This window comes from Corapipo altera, unplaced genomic scaffold, assembly GCF_003945725.1.
Source record: "Corapipo altera isolate COAL_440 unplaced genomic scaffold, ASM394572v1 23, whole genome shotgun sequence".
In the NCBI taxonomy this organism is placed as follows: Eukaryota; Metazoa; Chordata; class Aves; order Passeriformes; family Pipridae; genus Corapipo; species Corapipo altera.
Window position 1 is genome coordinate 23,970,419 of NW_020884878.1, and position 18,903 is coordinate 23,989,321.

The following is an 18,903-nucleotide window of genomic DNA, read 5'->3' on the forward strand; positions in this document are numbered from 1 at the left end:
CATCTTGAAACAGAAAATGCTTAGCTTTTTTAGTTACTCCTTTGTACTTCCATTTTAGAATCATACCTGACTCGAAAGTGCATAGGGGCCTTTATGTGACATTTAATCTGTGTACAATGTAGGATTTTTTTTAAAATTTACATTTACTTTAATGGATGCAAGGAAATGCTTTCAAAAGATGTTTTTTCACTTAGTTCAAATTCTTATCTCTGAAAAACAACAAAATTAAATTGAAAGGTGCGATACTGAAAAAAAACCCCAAACCAAAACCCCAAAGAACAGCAATACAAGCTCTACTCCTTCATCCCCAGAATAGTAACAAAGTATATACAGGGAAAAGTAGATCATATTCTAAAGTAAATGTAGTCCTAAAGTCTAATAAGCTGTTTATCTTTAAGATAAGCACTGTTTCACATAGTTGAGAAACAGATTTTTTTACTGAATTTTGAAAATCATTTTACACTGGGATTTTGGTACCACGAAGTTCCATGAAGACAGTCCCAATAAATTTTACTATTGCTCAGTAAAATACATGATGCATTGATGGATCTTAGCCCATGTTTGAAGAACCATTGTTTAGAAGACACATTCAAAATATAAATAAGAGCTTTACACTTGACTTTAGTATTGTCAGTACTCTTTATTTTACCTGAAAAGTTGTTTACCAGAACAGCTGTGAACATATTTCACAATTTCTATGCTTAATCTGCAACATCTTTAAACATAATCAAAGGGTACACTAAAGTATATTTATGTACTTTCGCAAATGCTGAACTCAACAGTGGCCATTCTGCTGCTAGGTTGAAGAACATGTACATTTTGATCTACCATTTATGAATCTTAAGGCAAAATCTGCTCAATTTAAATATTGACTGCATTATGTTGATGCTGTGGTAATTCACCATTAAAACATAAGCTTCCTTTCATTTGGTGCTAATCATTTATTTTTGGCAGTTAATTTTGAGCTAGATCAGCTTACTAGAGGAGCTCACTCCCTAGTCTCAAAAATGTGAATTTAGCAGAGTGGACAGGGAGAAAGTAAAGAGGCTAAGAGTAATAAGGGAGAATGGTATTACAGTGCGTTGGATATAGATGACATTAAGCTGAGATGGAATTACATGCTTTATTTCCTATATTTAATAGAACTCATCTCTGATTCCAGGTCAACACCCAGCATATGAGGGTAGTATACCATTTGCACAGTATAGATTATACATAACAATGACTTTATGTATACAGTTCTTTTTTCTCATGTTAGGAAGATAAATATTTACAGCAGTAGAAACAATTTTCCACCTTGTATGTCTGTTAGCTAAGAAAAATGGAGAGAAGAAGGTATTTGTTTACCTCTCATGAGAGTGCACATTTTTGAGTAGAAAAGAATCAGCTTCAGTGAAATACTGAAAGCCCTGGCAAATTGAATACTTCATATCTCATAAATTACTTCTTTGATGCAAAATAATTATATAATTAGTTCTTCAAAAAGAATGACTTCAATATGTTGTTGGATATGAGGCCAAGTATAGAAGATAATAATTGTAAGATCTTAATATAGTAAGGTCTTGATAAAGAGTAATTAAGAAAGTTCCTCTGTACTTCTGCTTCTTCGTGATTAAAGAAATGATCTGTGCATTGATAGAACATAATTCTAATAATTTTTACTTTGGACAGCCAAAGTAGGTAATGCAATTTTAAAATTTCTACTTTCTATCAGAGTGAATGACTAGTGTATTATCAGTACACCATCAATTTATTTTATAATGCTAATAATATGAGCAAATTATTTCAGCAGAATAAAGCATGCAAGCCCTTGTTTTTCTGTTTCATTGTATCATACAGTACTAAAATATAATGTATAATTAGATCAGAGCTTTTCAAGCATAAAAAAAGGGATATAATTGTCCATTGACCCTAAGACTAGCTCAGTTGGTTAGAGACTGGTGCTAATAACACCAAGGTTGTGGGTGCAATCCCTCTACGAGACATTTGCATAAGAGTTGGACTTGAGGATCCTTGTGGATCCCTTCCAACTTAGAATATTCTGTGACTCTGTAATTGATTCTGTGATTTCAGGATAAATCAAACTTCCCCAGGAGTAATTCAATCTTATGGTCTTATTTTGCAATTTCGATTCTAAAACTCTCTCTCTCTCTCTCTCTCTCTCTCTCTCTCTCCAATCTCGAAAGAGAGACAATATTACTGGCACAATTTAGCTTTCATGGAAGGAATGTATAAAAGTCCTTTTGTTTATTTTGCTTGACCTTACAACAGATGACCATCTGGGTAACTGCTGTGCCTGGTGCCAAGAAAATCTGTTAACCCCTACAATAAATAAATAAATGTAATTAAAATGAAAACCTGCCAAGAGTGTGTAATCACTGGTCTCAGAGTCGAACCTACAAATACAGGTAAAATATTGATTGTCAAGAAGCTTGTCTTGCATAAGTGTCTGTGCTAGGTAGGAGAACACCCCCACTGCTTGATGCTCCTCACTCATATAAATGCTTTACACCCAGCTTTGTCTAAATTTGCCTGACTGGGGGGCTGTGGTGGGTTCTTTTCTGTTGATGTTACTATTATAGACAGATGATTTAAACAGCTACTCAACCTCTGTTCTCACTGTGCACATCGAGACAGTTCAATTCTCATATTTCACCTGAATTGCAAGTGCTTGAAACCACTGAAAACCAGGACATAATCCATGTGAGCTCTGTTTGCTTATCTGAAAGAATAAAATAAAGTAAAATAAGTGGGGTAGGTTTAGGGACAAGTTGTAGCTTTACAAAGCTGCAGGACACCCTTGCAGAAGTGCTGTAAAACTGCAACGTGTGCATTCTTCTTGCTGGCGTTTGTAATTTTATTTGTAGTATTCATTTTTTCCTGTTCAGCCTTTGCTGGGAATTGAAATAGCAATTGATTTTCTCTTTGAAGGAGGGAAACTGCTTTTTCCTTCAGTTTTTGCAATTGAGTTGGAAAGTGCAGTTTTTTAGTAAAAGAAATAGTTCCCTGATTTTTAATAGAGAACTCTTTAAAAAATAAAGATAGATCATGTATGAAACAAACTTATCTTTATTTACTTTCGCTATTTGATATTCATGGAATATCAGGTTGGAAGGGACCTTAAGGATCCTTTGGTCCAGCCTTTCTTGGTAAAAGTACAACCTAGAAAAGATGGCCCAGCATTCTGTCTGGTTGAATCTTAAAAGTGTTCAATGTTGGGGAATCCACCACTTCCTTTGGGATATTATTCTGATAGCTCATTTTGGTGTTTGGGAACAATTTCCCTCCTGTGTCCAACCAGAATCTTGCCTGAAGTAAGTCTCACGGCTCCCCCTCAGGCCATCAAGTGGGCCTGAGAGTAACCAGAGTAACCCACCACGAACACATTTCTTTTTCAGTATCCACTGTGTGCTATTGCTACAGTTTCTCCTTGCAGATCTTGTTTGTGGGTGTCTACAGCTGTTATAGCTTCATATCTGTTTTTGATTGTAATGCTGGAGGGTAGGCACTGAAGCAAATTCTGTAGGTAACACTTTTCTCTACCTCTCCTTGTCTAAGAGAAAAAATCCAAGACTTAAAAGTCTTTCTAAGACTATGTGTTAGATGATGCTTATCAGTTGTCATAAAAATTCGTGCCCTGATTCTTCAATGGCAGGCAGCCATCAGATCAAACTTTGCTTTGTGAGGTTTTTGAAAGGTATCTAATTTCACCAAATGGGACCTCTGAATTTCGTTAAAATAAGTTTCCTTTATGAAGTCTTAAGTTGGTCCAAACTGATACCAAGTGAGGTAGCCAGTGTATCTAGTCACCTTAAGACTCTGGAAATAGCTGAAGATGAGAACATTCAAGTTTTAGCTACGTATTTGATACTGGTGACTTCATTGCTTGTATCACTGATGAAAGAATAAAGGCCTTAGACTGCATTAAACTAGCCTTTAATCTCCTTTACTTGATTATAATGTGTTCAATATTGATTAAAGTAATTTTTATTCCTTCTTCTAATTTTTCTTCATGTGAAAACTGTTTTGAAAATGAGCAGTGAAAACTGAGCTGTTAGAAACAAACCTACCTTTTCCAGCAAATGTATGAGTAGAGGGGGATTTCGTGAAAATCTTGCTCTCTGAAAAGCAAATTCTTTTGACTCACAAGCTTGAAATTATTCCTGATGTTTCTCCTGACAATACCTCAGACTGACTGTATGTTTGATTATTAGGATACCTATCACGTGTAACTGCAGGATGGTGGTAAAAAAAACCAAGCCAACAGTTTTGATCAAAGCTGGATTATAATTTTCTGCAACACCTGTTCCAACCAGCTGCCTCTGACTATTGAGTGTGATTCTCTGAGTTCTCACAAATTACACAATGAAATAATTTTGAAATAAATGGACAATCCATTGTAGTTTTGCCAGACTAGGTGCTGAATAATAAAACAATTAAATTTTTGAAATATATGCTCAGGTTACTGCAAAAAATAAGAGGAAAATCTTGATGATGAAAAATAAAATACCCATTTTAGAAGTCTGAAAATCTGATTTGCTCTGAGACACTACAACAGCTGTTCTCACTACTAAAGACTCTGTAGAGAAAGCATTATCTTTATAACTGAGTCTTTATAACTGATTTTTTCCCAGTGATTTCCATTCTTTATTCTTCCTGAAGAAAAAAAAAAAAGGTTTCTGCTCAGCAGACATTATTGTTTTTCTTCCCAAAGGTATGAGCTGCATTATTTTGTATAGGTTTTTTTTGGCACCACAGAATCCCCAAAAATAAAGGCTCCATATCTGGAGAGTGGCAACAGCATATCTGGGCAAGAGTGAAGATGAAAAACAGCTGCCAATGCAGAGGACAGAATTCCTCTAAAATCTCTAATTTGTGTGAGAAAATAATCTCATTCTTTTTTTTGTGCCCCCTGTGTAGTTCCAGACAGAATACTCCTACTAATTATTTTTTCCTCTCATAAATCCCCTGTTTTCAGTTTTCCTTTGAGAGACAAAAAAAATACCTTAGTACATTTGCCATGGCATTCTGAAGAAATTGTAAAGTGCTGCAGAAATGTAGCTAGACACATTATTTGTTTGCTTCAGATTCTGGAAGGTTCAGGGACTTCAATCTAGTGATCTGAAGTCCCAGTAAAAGCTGCAGTATTGTTTCTTGATACAGAAGGGACCTAGGGGAATCTTCTTCTTCCCTTGCTGAAAAAAATAAACCAGAGTTGCCTGAATCTCCTTTGTACAAGCTGGAAAGAACCAGGAAATTTTAAAGGTACAGTGCAATCATTTTCTGAATGTCACAACACATGGTTTTTTTTTCATCAGAGAGGCTCTGAACTGCATCCTGTAGAATAATTACTCTTATCAGAGTATGACTTTTCTAAATGCAAGATCTATCTAAAATTTAAATCTCTGCTGTCTCAATCTGTGTATGCAGTTTGCTTACTGCCTAAATTAGTCTAAATGGCACTCAGCCATTCTCCAAACAAATCTAATGGAGCCCTGCAAAACAAGTTGCAAGGGTATTTTAAAATAAGTAAAGTTTTACTGCTTCAAGTTTGTTTAATTTTATTCAAACTGTAGCAAAATTGATACATAAAGTTGTGTAACAAATAAGGCAAACTGTAGTATATCTGTATGTTGTATGTGCTCAATATAGCAAATCCTATGGAAACGTAGTTTATAGAGAGTAAATTTTGTATCTTATTAAAAGTTCCTTTATAAACTTTCAGTCCCTATTATAATCACAAATCTAAGCAAGCCATGTTATTTTTTGAACTTTTGCAACCTTTGCATTGTAATTGCTTGAGCTATACTAATAACACAACCAAAGAAAAACACCTCAGGCATTCCATTCTACTGACAAAAATAAACCCCCTTCCTTAGCACAAATCTTGAAAGATATTTAGAAAAGAGAATTGCAAGCTTCAAAGATCATGAAAAACACAGGAAAACTACGTGTTTCAAACTTTATTTATAATGAGTTAAAGATTTCTAGTTTTTGCTGTTCTAATTTAATGTGCTTCCTTTTTTTTGAAATGTTTGGAATTATTGTGTCTAAAAACGTAATAAATATTTGTCAACATAGTAGCATTCTGGAGCCAACAAAAAGTGATGGAGGTAGCAGAGGATGCTAAGTCAAATGACTGCAGCAAACTGATGTCATGGACATCTTTCAATAGATCTTGATGACAAATGTTGTCATTTGCCAATAAACACACTTGTAATATACCTGGTAGTACCTTTGCCAAATGTAAATATATCTGAAATTAGTGGGATATTAATACCATCCTCTGAGACTTGTAATGGAAGAAAGATCTCAGGCACTGTATTGAAATTCTGAGCAGAAGCAAGGTAATTTCCACACAGGAGACACTTAGGCATAAAGAGAAATTGCAGCAGAGAGAAAGGAAAGAAAGGTAAACAGATAGCACCTGATGCTCTGAGCAAATACAGCATATACCAAGAGCTTGGCTCTGCAGTGCTACAACTGAGAAGGCAGGGAAAGCATCACTGAGCTTTCTGTAGGAAGTTGGAGCCCAGCGCTTTGCTACTCTTGTCAAAATCTACTCAGGTAAAGTGAGCAGAGAGAAGAAGGTGCAACAGGGTGATGGGCCAAGTAAGTAGTCTGAGTCTTGAGTACATCATGAGACATTGAGCAGCTGCCTTTGAGAAACAGCCTTTTCAATAGAAACTTTGAAATTTCTTTCAGAAGCTGCTCTGCACAGCTGCCCTTACTCCCATTTTCCTACTTCCTACTGTTGACAGTAGAAATGTGTAAAAATCTTAAAAATGGCTCCTGTGTTCATACAGTCACTGTAAGCCATTTAAATGTATATAGTCTAGATTGTATCTATCCCTCTACCATGAAGAATTTTTCTTTCTTTGTTTTGTAAATTTACCAGAGGTATAGTTCCATGATTAACAATGTCCCAGTTTCTTGCAGTTTATGGAAGTTTCTTACAAAAAATAAGCTAGCAATAAGACCAGATTGGGAATCTCCTTCCATTGAGAATTATTTCTTATTACAGTTCTCTGGTCAGGGAAATCCTGCTGGGCAAACTTAAGCCCCGCTGACTTCAAACTAAGCACATGCGTAAATGTTTTCTTAAACAAAAGCCAACACTGACTCTAACATGACATGTAATTGCTTACTAGTATGAAAAAATGGTTCACAGTCTGTCTGAAGTGTGGTGCTTACTTGACTTTTTGCACTCCTTAGAGCAAGGGTTAGAGAGCTTGCAAGATCAAGCCCCTATAGCTATACCATTCTCCTCAGGTCTCTGTTCCCCACAGAGACCAAGGAAGCCTGCTTTAAAGGGGCTTTGAAAGGAAGACCTGCAATGAGTATCTTGGGATATGATGATATGTTTTCCTACCTAATCTCTTATTACTGTGAAAATTGAGAATAGAATACACATTTTCTCCCCAGCCTATGCAGGTATGATTTTATTGGTTTAACCCCACTGAAACTGGGATCTTTCATAAAAAAGTAGTAATTTATATTATTTAATAATTCCAACAATGATTTATAATTTATAAAATTTATTTTATAAATCTGCCTTTTATAAATGAGACAAACAGCTTTTTTTTTTTCTTTACAGAAGAAATTTATTCTTTATAAAGTAATTTTGGGGAGAAAAATTTTCTCTTTATTTTCTTTTCTTGTCTCATTTTTTAAATTAATTAAGGTTAATAAAGATGTTCACAAATTCCCATTTCTAATTATATAGTTACTAGAGTCATTAATTTCCTATGAAACCAGTGAGCTAAGAATGCATTGAGTTTTTTCTCATTAAATATTTGTGTTGTTATTTCTGTAGTCTGTGGCATCTGTACAAAACAAACTTACTCCAAAGTATGAATTATATAGAGCTTTGTTTTGTTTTTAAGGACCGGTTTTCTGTTTTTCTTGTTGCTGTTAAGCATACATGATTTGTAGGAGATTAATGAAATTTCATAGTTTAGTTTCAATACTCTGCCTTCTTTTTTCATTGTTGTAGCCTAGGAATGTCTATTCAGGGAAGAATTGCAGTATGTTTTTTCTCTTGATCAGAAATAGCTAAATGTGTCTTTTATGGCACTATAAGGAAGTTTGAAAGATCAGGATGATGTACGCAATGAGCCAGGTGAAAATTCAGTTTACGTCCAAAGTTGTGTTCACTCCTTGGGCTCAGGATTTCTACTTGAAATATAAAAAGCTTCTGCTGTTGCTTTTAAAATATATTTGTCCAAAACCTTTAAAATAACGTAGCAACTCTTTGGCTGAAAGACTAACAGACCTAGGATTTCCATTAACCCCTTCCTATGAATGATAGTTTTTGCACACATCTAAGTGACACAGAAACAGATCTGAAGGTATGAATGGCTACTGGCACCTTCTCTTTATGCTTTGTTTATCTTTTGGCAAGAGTACTCGGAGAAGTGTTATATGGAAGGCCTAGCATGACTGAAAATGTGCCTCTTTCCAACACCAATGGTTTGTCAATTAAAATACTTTGTCCCTACGTATTTTGATACTTTCATATACTTACATTGTCACAGCTACAAAACCTTTGTGTGTTTAGGTATGTGTTGATTCCCTTTGGTTTCTATAAGTAAACCACCAAATAAGAGAACAAAGTACTTTTGAAAATTCCTTATTATTTTGTAACCTGACTGCTTGTGGAAACTATGCATAGACAAACTCACTTTTTCCATGGATGAATCCTGCCTTTTGAACTCAATGATTGATTTCCTGTATTTTTTAGCAGGGTGATTATAGAGACAAAGGTAATTATGTTCTTAATATTTTTTGGTAAAATCACAGCAAGCAGATCAGGCAGACCATGTCAGTTTCCTGTCTGAAGAAAAATTTTCAGATACCCTGAAAAAAAGTAGCATATACCATGAAAAAAAGCTTCAATCAGGCCTAGTTCCTTGAATATCAAATTCAATTTAAGTCAAGTCACTAATGCATGTAAAATGTTGCTTCATTTGTTCTAGAGTTGACAAACGATTTTATTTGCTTTTTCAAGAGGATATATTATGCAAGGGTGGTTTTCTTAAATATTTACTCTTTGCAACTATAACAGAATTCATAGCAGCACTCAGGGACTACTGAAAGAGCAGAAGAAAAATATGGTCTTCATAACAAACAAATAAGTACAAATGATGTCACCTTTGCAAATATGCCCCTACTGCTTATGAATTCAGAACATATCCAAATTTGATTATTTGTTGATTTTATAAAATTTTGCATGGGTTCAAAATGGCATTACACTGACTAATTATCTTTAATCAGTACTCCAGCTTTAGTTCTGTCATTTGGCATGTAAATATCATTAATCTTGTCATCCACTTAACACTTTTTTCTTCAGCTACAGAAGGTCACAACTTCAGTTGAAATTGAATCTAATCTTCATTTGAAAGCCTAATATTTAATGTGTATAGAAAAGATGTTGAGATAAAAAAGATCTCTAGTCTTTTACTTTTACTATACACCATTTTGTCATTTTGACTCAGGAATCCTGAAACTAATGCTTTTCCTATATTTCTTGAAACAAACCTTTCTAGGAAGGTGTTTAACTTGATAGTTACTTCAACTCCACACAAACTGCTGTAACAACTATGATTTCATTTCAATACACAGTGAAGAAGAAAGTAATTCTCCCTATGTCTTTTCTTCTGTCAACAGTAATGACTTAGCTACCACCTGGAAAATGGCAAATGTAAAGTTCTTTTCTTACTCTGCCTGAAGATGTTTTGTTTTCAGTCACCCAAGAAAGCACCTGAATTACCACAAATTTTGATAAGAAAATGGTGACAGAAAAAAGATCTCTGGCAGTTTTATTGTGTACAATACAGTTCAGGAGTCATCATGTCAATTAACTTTTGCTATGTCACTTTCTCACATTTGCTTGATTTTACAGAAAAAAGTAAAGTATTTGAAGAAAGGAAAGACCAAATGAAGTTGTTGCTCCACCTTTGACAAAGTATTAAGTAGATTAAATTACATTGCCATATTTAGTATTAAACTGACATTAGATTTGATATTAGCTAGAAGGCCAAGGAGAATAAAATGCTTGTAGTGAAAACAAAATGAAAGAAATATATTGCTTTCATTTTATTAAAATTATTTTTATTCCTTCTGTCTTTATATAGAAAGAGGTATCTATGCAACAGTGAACACAGCTGCAGCTAATATTTGTGTGACCTTCAATGTTATGGTAATTTATTTAAATGTTCTTTGTTAATTAAAATATTCCATATAAAAGGCAACTAACTTACTTTTACCAATTAATTTTATCTTTGAAATCTTGGAGTGATCAATTATCATAATCAACAAACATTACAGAAATAAAATAACAAATGAGTCTGAAATGTCAGCTGGTCTGTTTTTGGCTTGTCTTTTATTTCAAATTGAAAGGAATATTGCAAACCCGTTTATGTGTTGTTCAGTTCTACATAAACTAATAATGAAATCTCTATTAACAAGGAAATGAATATTTTTAATTCTTTCTCATTACAAATTTCATAAAGTATGTAGGGTACTGTTGTGGTTTAGGAATGGTATCCTCCAATTTAGTATTTCCACTAAAAAAGAAGTGCCACTCCCCTCTGCCCTGCAATGGGAGGCAAAAAAGGCAGACATCATGGGCTCAGATAAGAACAGTTCACTGGAAACAGCAATGAGATAAAAAAACAAACAATAATAGCAACAATATTAATATGAAAAGGGATAAGACAAAGAAAAAATTTACATGTATTTTCCTCTCTTTCTCTCTCTTTTCTCTTTTTTCCTTCCTTCCTTCCTTCCCTCATTCCTTCCTTCCTTCTCTTTCCTTTTTTCTCCTCCTACAAAATTTTAGTTCTTATCTTTACAAAATAGAATTCAAAATTTCACACATTATGGAGATTCTCTCCCTGTCTTATTTTTTTTTTATTTTACATTGGCAGTCATCAGTGTTATTTCTGAGTGTTTTCCAGGTGAAACAGACATTGTAAACATAGTCCTCTGGGGAATTATGGTTTCATAGTGACAATGTCTGGGAGATCTTCCATTTGTACTTGGAAAATGCACATACTAATGAAGATTGCAAAGGTAATACTCAGACTGGTAATGCTATATAATGTGTTTGAGTTTCTTTTTAAGCACATGTGGAATAACATATTTAAAGAAAAAATATATAAACCTGAATTTTGTTAATATTCTAACAGTATTTTTATGGATACTTTTCTTTTCGAAAAGTTGTAATGTAAAATTTGTTACTCAGAATAGAACAGCCATCCAGGTCACACACATGTGACCTTTTGTGTTTGTACACAAATGTGATGACAAAGAAGCAGACCCTGACATGACCATAACTGACAAAATTAAATGCATGATTTAAACACATGCAAAATTAAAAAAAAGCAACACAAATTTAAATGGCAAGAATTGTAGAATCATAAGGGATGTGAAGAATGGACAGTGAGCAAGATGTTGCAGCTACTTTATAACCAAGAGGTTCTAATTAGTAGCCATACTAGGTTAATCTTTTTATTAAGTAAGAAAGGAGTAAAATCTGCTTGTCAAATAAGCATCACCAATGAGAGGGCTGCCTTACCCTCAGTTTGATTCTTGAAATTAAGTATGGTGGCTCAGGACCTTTTTACTTCAAACATAGATTTCTGTGGATGATCAGTGAGGGCTGAATGCTTTGATCATGTCCTCTTCCCCATGCCTATTATTTGTGTCAGAAATTAAGGGCAAGGAATTTTTAAGTTTTGGCAGCTCTGTATCACCCCAAGTTTCTCCTATTCAGCCAAATGCCCTGACTGGATGTTTAAGCTGACTTCTACCCTCTTCTGCATCAACACAAAAAGTATCAGTGATTCTGGTGCCAGAGCCTTTTTCTCCTTCAAAAAGAAAATCAAACAGCATGACTGAACCTGGAAGACTAAACAAGCAGCTCCATCTGAATAAAGAAGGACAAAAAGGGAAGAGAAAGCTGCTGATGTAAAAGCAAGTTTTCTTATTTGTGCTTTGCACTTTGACTCCAGTGGATCACATCCCTCTGAGTTTGCATTCAGAAAAATAGCCTCTGTGTGATGTGTCCTACAAAAGGTTCAGCAAAGCCTTCCATTGCTCTGAAACAGATATTTCAGAAGTTTAGCATTTTAAATTATCTGCTTTTCAAGTGAAAAGAACTGCAAGACATCCAGACAATTCTCTAGTTCTGGAATATTCTTTTGGCATTGTTTTTTAATATATTTTTATATTTTTTAATATCTTACACACATTTAATTTTTTTATGTAGGGATTTTGGATTTTATATGCTCATTGTTATATTATTTTAAATTTCTGTTTTATTTATATAAATAATTTTATGTATCTTTTTAACTATTTACATTTATATTTACTTATTTCTTTACATAAAATCAGCAAACAACAAAAATAACAAACTATTTTTACGATAGGCCTTCTTGTTCTTTCTGTTGGCTGAAAATGACATAAAAAATTTTCTAAGTTTTTAGAAAAGATTTATTTTTCAGCCTGAATAAACGTACATTACTGTTTCTTATTTTCAGAAAGTTATTACTAGTTTCACAACACTAGGTATATTTGGAGGACCAATGCAAAATGTAACCTAGGTGCAGCCATTCTTCAGTCTTTTCTATGGTGACCAATGTGGCAATTGGGCTATGCCATTGCAAAAGAGCTGATTTCATCAGCTACCTGTTTATGTCTTCTTGATGTACCCATTACATAATTTGATGTACCCATTAGATAACTTTTAAAGAGGGGTAAAGGATATACTAACTTTCATTTTCAGTGCCAGTTTACTCAATCAGACATTTAATACAGACATTTAATATTAGGAGTTTGGACTTTCACCAGTACTGCTGCTGTTATCATGCACAACACATACTGCCAGTTCTTTAGCTCACGTCTCTTCTGAAGCAGCTTCTCTTTCTCCTTTAACAGGTTTCTTCTGTAAAGGAGGGGAAAAAGACAAATTGTGCTTGGAAGGGTACAAATAATAAAGTCTAGTTTCCCTGAAGACTTTTTCAGGATGACAAGTCTATGTTTGAAAAATGATGCATCATAAGAGTTGTCTCACACAAGGATGAGAACATCTCAATAAGAAATTTGTGGTTGTCATAGCTCAGCTTTGTTACAGATATTGGGAATAGGTTTGGAAATAAAGAAGCAGTCAAGGTTTTCTCAATTCCTTCAACAGAAATGCTAGAAGCAGGTTACATTTCAGGAAAAGGGAAACAAAAACACATTAAAGAAAGGCAGACAGAGTGGAAGTTTGTAGAGAATTATGAGTACTTCTAAGTGATGGCTTCTACCTTAGGATCGTTGACCTATCTTTGTGGGTGCCTGCCACTCTCCACAGTGTTCCTCATTCTAATTGCATGTGAGATAGGCAGTAGTGTTGCTTGTCCTCAGAGATACCTTCCTTTATATGTGGTTTATTTTCCCTGTCTAACTTTACACACTGAGGGTTTCTCTATAATTAGGTCAAGTACCTTAACCAAGCTTTTGCAAATCTTTGCACATTGAAAAAATGAATGTAGCAAGGTCTACTCAAGTGTAGGTCATATTCTCAGAATTTTCCTACTGGTGGGCAGTAGAAGATGAATTTGAACATCTAAGTATAGTCATCACATTTTTTCCTTCCTGTAAAACGTTGAGACAGTTGAGATAATTGTATGTTTCTTTCTTTAAAAACTGTTTGTGCTTGTCTTCCTCTCCTCTGATCCTACTGGTACTGTTAAAGGCCTAAATCCATGGGTTATTTCTCCTAATATCACACTCACCACAAAAGGTTGTGACATCAATTTCACACAGATAACACATAGACAACTTCTCTGAAATAATACTAAAAATTTCCTGAGACATTTGAGTGAATGTATCTCCTTTCTTTAAATCCTAGTTTCTTGGCTTTTCCATGGCAAATAATATGCATTCATAATTAAGTAGTTAATGTGGCATGACACGTTATTATTTTCTATGAATAGTGTAAGAAAAACCTCAATTTAAATCAATTTCAGGGTGAGGTTATCAGGATAATATATAAAGAATATATGAGGAATATCTCCACTTAGATGAAGTGTCTTCATAGGAAAAAAAAGGGTTAAGTTTGTGTTCTTCTCAAGAACCTTCTTAAGAATACCAGTGGAATAATTAGAAGTGAACAAACAAATAAGAACCTGGACCTGTTAAGCAAAATCACATCATTTTTTTCAGAACCAGTTCTGTCTTTTTTCATTGACTTTACTGGAATCTGACTAACTGTTTCTACAATACCCAACATTTTTATTGACTGTTATTATATTTCATACTTAATATTATCTTAGTATGACTTAATATTCACTTCAGAGTCACATATTGCTATGTATATTAAATATTAGTTCATTTATCCTTTGATTTTACTGGTAAATTTTTTTCTATAAATTCTGAAACATAATGCTATTGGAGCAAAAGTGTCTCATTAATGGATCCTGAATAATATGTACCCCTGAGACACAAATGTATAACATCTGAATACCTGCAAAATATAGTGTGCCACAAAAGTGCCTGATATTTTTCAGATACAGAGACTTATATGGGTAGGTTCCTCCCAAGTACACTTCTTAAAATTTAAACTTTAAAATACAGACCAGAGAAAATGAAAAGTAAGGTTTAACACAGATCTGTGAATTGCCATCAAGTGCATACTCTTCAGTCTTTCCCAGAATTTCTAGATCCTGTAGGGAGAATACGCACTTATGTTCTTAGATTTTCGTTATGCTACAACATTCTCTTTCTTTTTTGTCTCCTGACGAGTAATCATGAATTTGGATAGCATGTTTAATTGAACTTGTCATGACATACTTATCACAACAATATTATACAGTTTTTCAAATAAAACCTTCAAGTAAACATCTCAGGTGAACAGGGCCAGGAAATGACCAACTACACAGCTCATTGTGTTTCTTTAGCACCTAGTACTTAATCGCTTTAGCTAAAACAAATAAATAATAGCAGCACTGAACATTCTGCTTATTCTATTCCCTGCATAATGCTAGATAATGGACCGATTAATGCTTTTTATTATGCCCATTTTCTCCACAAGTGTAGAATTAAAAAGATAATTGCAAAGGTTAGTGTTGTCAGCTTAGTAGAAACCACTGCATCTTAAATCTTATGATGGCGTACACTGTAATAATTATTGTTGTTGTCTTTTAAGTTGGTTATAGATATATCAGCTGAAGAGGAAAGTGGAAAGCAGTGGTGAATGGTAAGCTTTTAATTGGGAAATTTGTTTGGCAACCAGCGGCAGCTGGTTGGTAGCTGATTGATATCAAAATTCCCCTTTAGTTACTGGAATAGTAGTAACTTTCATAAATTTCCAAGAAAACATGTCAACCAAATGTAAGTTTTGTTGGTTTTTTACTTTGTTTGTTTGTTTTCTGAGCGCGTGTTTGTGTACAAGTGCAAACACACCTGTATGCACTCATGCAGTCAGCAGCACAATACTTTTTGGTGAGCTTTGATTAGGTACAACTAAACCAAGACATAGACAAATACTGTCCTATGTCTGCATTGTGGTTTAACCTCAGCTGGCAACTAGATCCTACACAGCTGCTCACTTGCTGTCCCTGGTGGGATGGGGGAGAGAATCAGAGGAATAAAAGTGAGAAAACTTGTTGTGTTCAGATAAACACAGTTTAATAGGGAAAGAAAAAGCTACTCGCACAGGCAAAGCAAAACAAGGAATTAATTCACTGCTCCCTATGGGCAGACAGGTGTTCAGCCATCTCCAGGAAAGCAGGGCTTCTTCATGCGTAATGGTTACTTGGGAAGACAAATGCCATCACTCTGAATGACCCCCTCCTTCCTCCTAATTTTATGAAATGATATCCTTTCTAAAACAATCCATTGGCTAAATTTGATGTCACTGTTCTTCCTTTCATGTGAAGGAGCAAGATTCAGGATGGGAACAGTTCCAGGCATGAAGGAAGATATACAGCAATTGTCAGGACTTTATTATATGGACTTTACAGTTTTTATGTGTTTATATACACATTGTATGTTGCCCCTATATTTATATTTCCCGAGCGTGCCCAAGCATGCCTGCTTCCCTGCTTCCCCGCCCTTTCTTTCACTTCCCCAGATCCTCTCACGTTCCTCCCCCTTTTGCCTGTGTCCCTATCCCGATTTGTTCCCCCGTTTATCTGTCTCATGTCCCACCCCATGTTCCAGCCCTCTCCCCTCCTGAACTGATAAAAAATCCCGTGCACGCCTCAATAAAGCATTCCTACCTTGTCTCCGAACCCATTCGTGCTGTGTCACGGCCCCATCCCCCCTCAGACCGTGGCACTTTCACTATCTTTTCTTTCTCCTTATTGTGTTAATGCAGAAAAAAAAAATTCTATCAAATATTGTTTTGTTACTGCAATCAATTTCAAATGTAGCGTGAACAAAGACACACACCAGTACCACAGCATCTTTGCTTTTATGAGCCATGTCCCTGCAACTCTTCATGTGGAAAAAGCTACTCAGGTGCTTAAATATTTTGTAGTGGCAATCAGTCCCCTCCTTAGGATTGTAACAGCCAGCCACAAAGTGAGGCACCAAACAGATACAAAATGTCAAGCTTAAATATTGTTGTTTTTCTTGAAACAGTGTTTTTGGAGATTACATGAATGGTGACTAATTGTAAAATTTTTCTGGACAAGAGAAAGTTCTCTCCTCATGTTCTCAAACTATTTGAATTGAGCATTGACTAATAATCATGTAAATTTGATGGATTAAAGTGGCATTAATAAAATAATAAAAGAAATGGTTTGTTTGTTACTCGTATTTAAGGACGTGTTTACTTATCTTTAGCTTATGAAAAGATTTAAAATAATTGTGGGCACACATTGCTTACCTTCCAGGCATTTGGAAAGCGAGTGAATAGAGAGAGGATGTTAGAGAAATGCTATGCTGCTTATGACAGCCTTTATGAGGACAGGCAGATGTGATGGACAGATGGGTGAACTAACAGAACTAAATGCATTATTAGCTGCTCAGACATTTGTTGAATGTCAGCCAAAACTACTGAATCATAGTAATTGACCATTGTTAAACATCTCCCATGGGGAGAACAACTACATGCATAACAAAAATGTGTAATATTTTTGGTTGAGATGCAGAGACAGAAAAATGATTGTACAAACTTCTATAAATCACAAGTGAAGAGTTGAAAAAGCCTGCTTGCTTTTAAAGTGTCTGTGTGATTTTCAATTTTCAGCAGATCATCTTTCTTAATATAGTACTGTTTTAAAAATATTTATATACTGAGTTCCCCCTTCTTCTACACAACAAGAAAAATAATATGTGGTTTTGTTATTATGCCTTTCAATCATATAATTTAGAAACTTTTCAAATAAGCCTCTCATCACCACTAAGATCTATTTTACTCCTCACTGAAATGCAGCCACTGCAATTTTCAGCTACTGCAGCTGTCTAACAGTATTCAGTGTTGGACTGCTCCTTGTAAAGTGTTAAATCATCCTTATTTGTTCTCTAATATTTGGTGATGGATGAATCAAATGAGTAACTACATTTGCAGAATAAATAAAAATGTATTTTTTGTCCTGATTCCCTTAAAATTAAACTGCACCTCACTAGTATGCAGAGACTAATTGGAAATGGACTGCAGCACCTCTGAAGGAGGTCGTGGTGTGAGGCACACCATAACAGTGAGTAATACTTGGGAAAAAAATGATCTGCTTTCTAATATGACAAGAATGATTTGCAGTTAATAATAGAGGGAGTAAAGGCCAGTCTTTTCAGTTACCCTTGGCTTCACCTAGGACAAAATAAAAAATCACTTCAGTTGCTGTGAGCTACTTGCTTTTTCCGACTCATTATTGCTTAGTTATAACTTAGTGATAAAATCTGTCATTACTGACTTTATTGACATTAAAGTTGATTTATTTGCATGCCTGATGAATAAGAACTGCCTTATGCTGACTTTCAGATTGCTTGCATACTCAAGATAGTAAGTGCATTGCTGACTTAATTGTCTTTTGCAGGTTCACTTACTCTCTAATCTCAGTTTGAAAATAATATTGAGTCAAATTCAACCTTACCATAAGTCCACTGACTTCTGTGGTAGTTCTCTACAGGGGAATTTGATCCATTATTTTTAAGCAGAGTCAAATGGTAATAAAGAAGTGTCTATATGACAAAGCATTTTCAACCCTGCTATTGTATAATGTGTTAATCAGAAAGAAAGAAGATAAACTTTAAGGCCAAATTCTGCCCTCAGGTATGTGCTACTGTGGCTCAAAACCTAAGACAATTTTGATATCCTTATTCAAATAACATCTTCCTGAATTAAACTCCTTGTTCTATTCTTGCTTAATAATATGTATGAGACTGATTGAGAAGGAGTACCTTTCCCCTCAGCAGCCCTCACGGGGCTGTGCTTTGCATTGGTAGATGGAAAGGGGTTGATAACAGACCTGTGTTTTGGGTACTGCTGAAGAGCCCTGGCACAGCATCAACACTGTCTCTCAACACTTCCCCCATCAAGGGGCTGGTGGTGGGCAAGATCCTGGGAGGGGACACAACCAGGCCAGCTGACCAAACTAACCAAAGGGATATTCCATACCATATGGCATCAGCTCAGACATAAAAGCTAAGGAAAGGAGGAGGAAGCAGGGGCATTCATTAAGTACAATGTTTGCCTTGTGGAACAACCACTACATATGATGAAGTTCTGCTTCCCAGGAGTGGCTGAAAATTGTTTGCTGATGAAAGGTAGAGAATAAACCTATTTTTTTTTGCTCTTCGCTTGTGCACATGCAAACTTTCACCTTTGCTTCAGTAAACTGCCTTATCTGAACCTACAAGTTCTTTTCCACCTTATTCCCTCTCCCCCATCCAGCTGGAAAGGGGGAC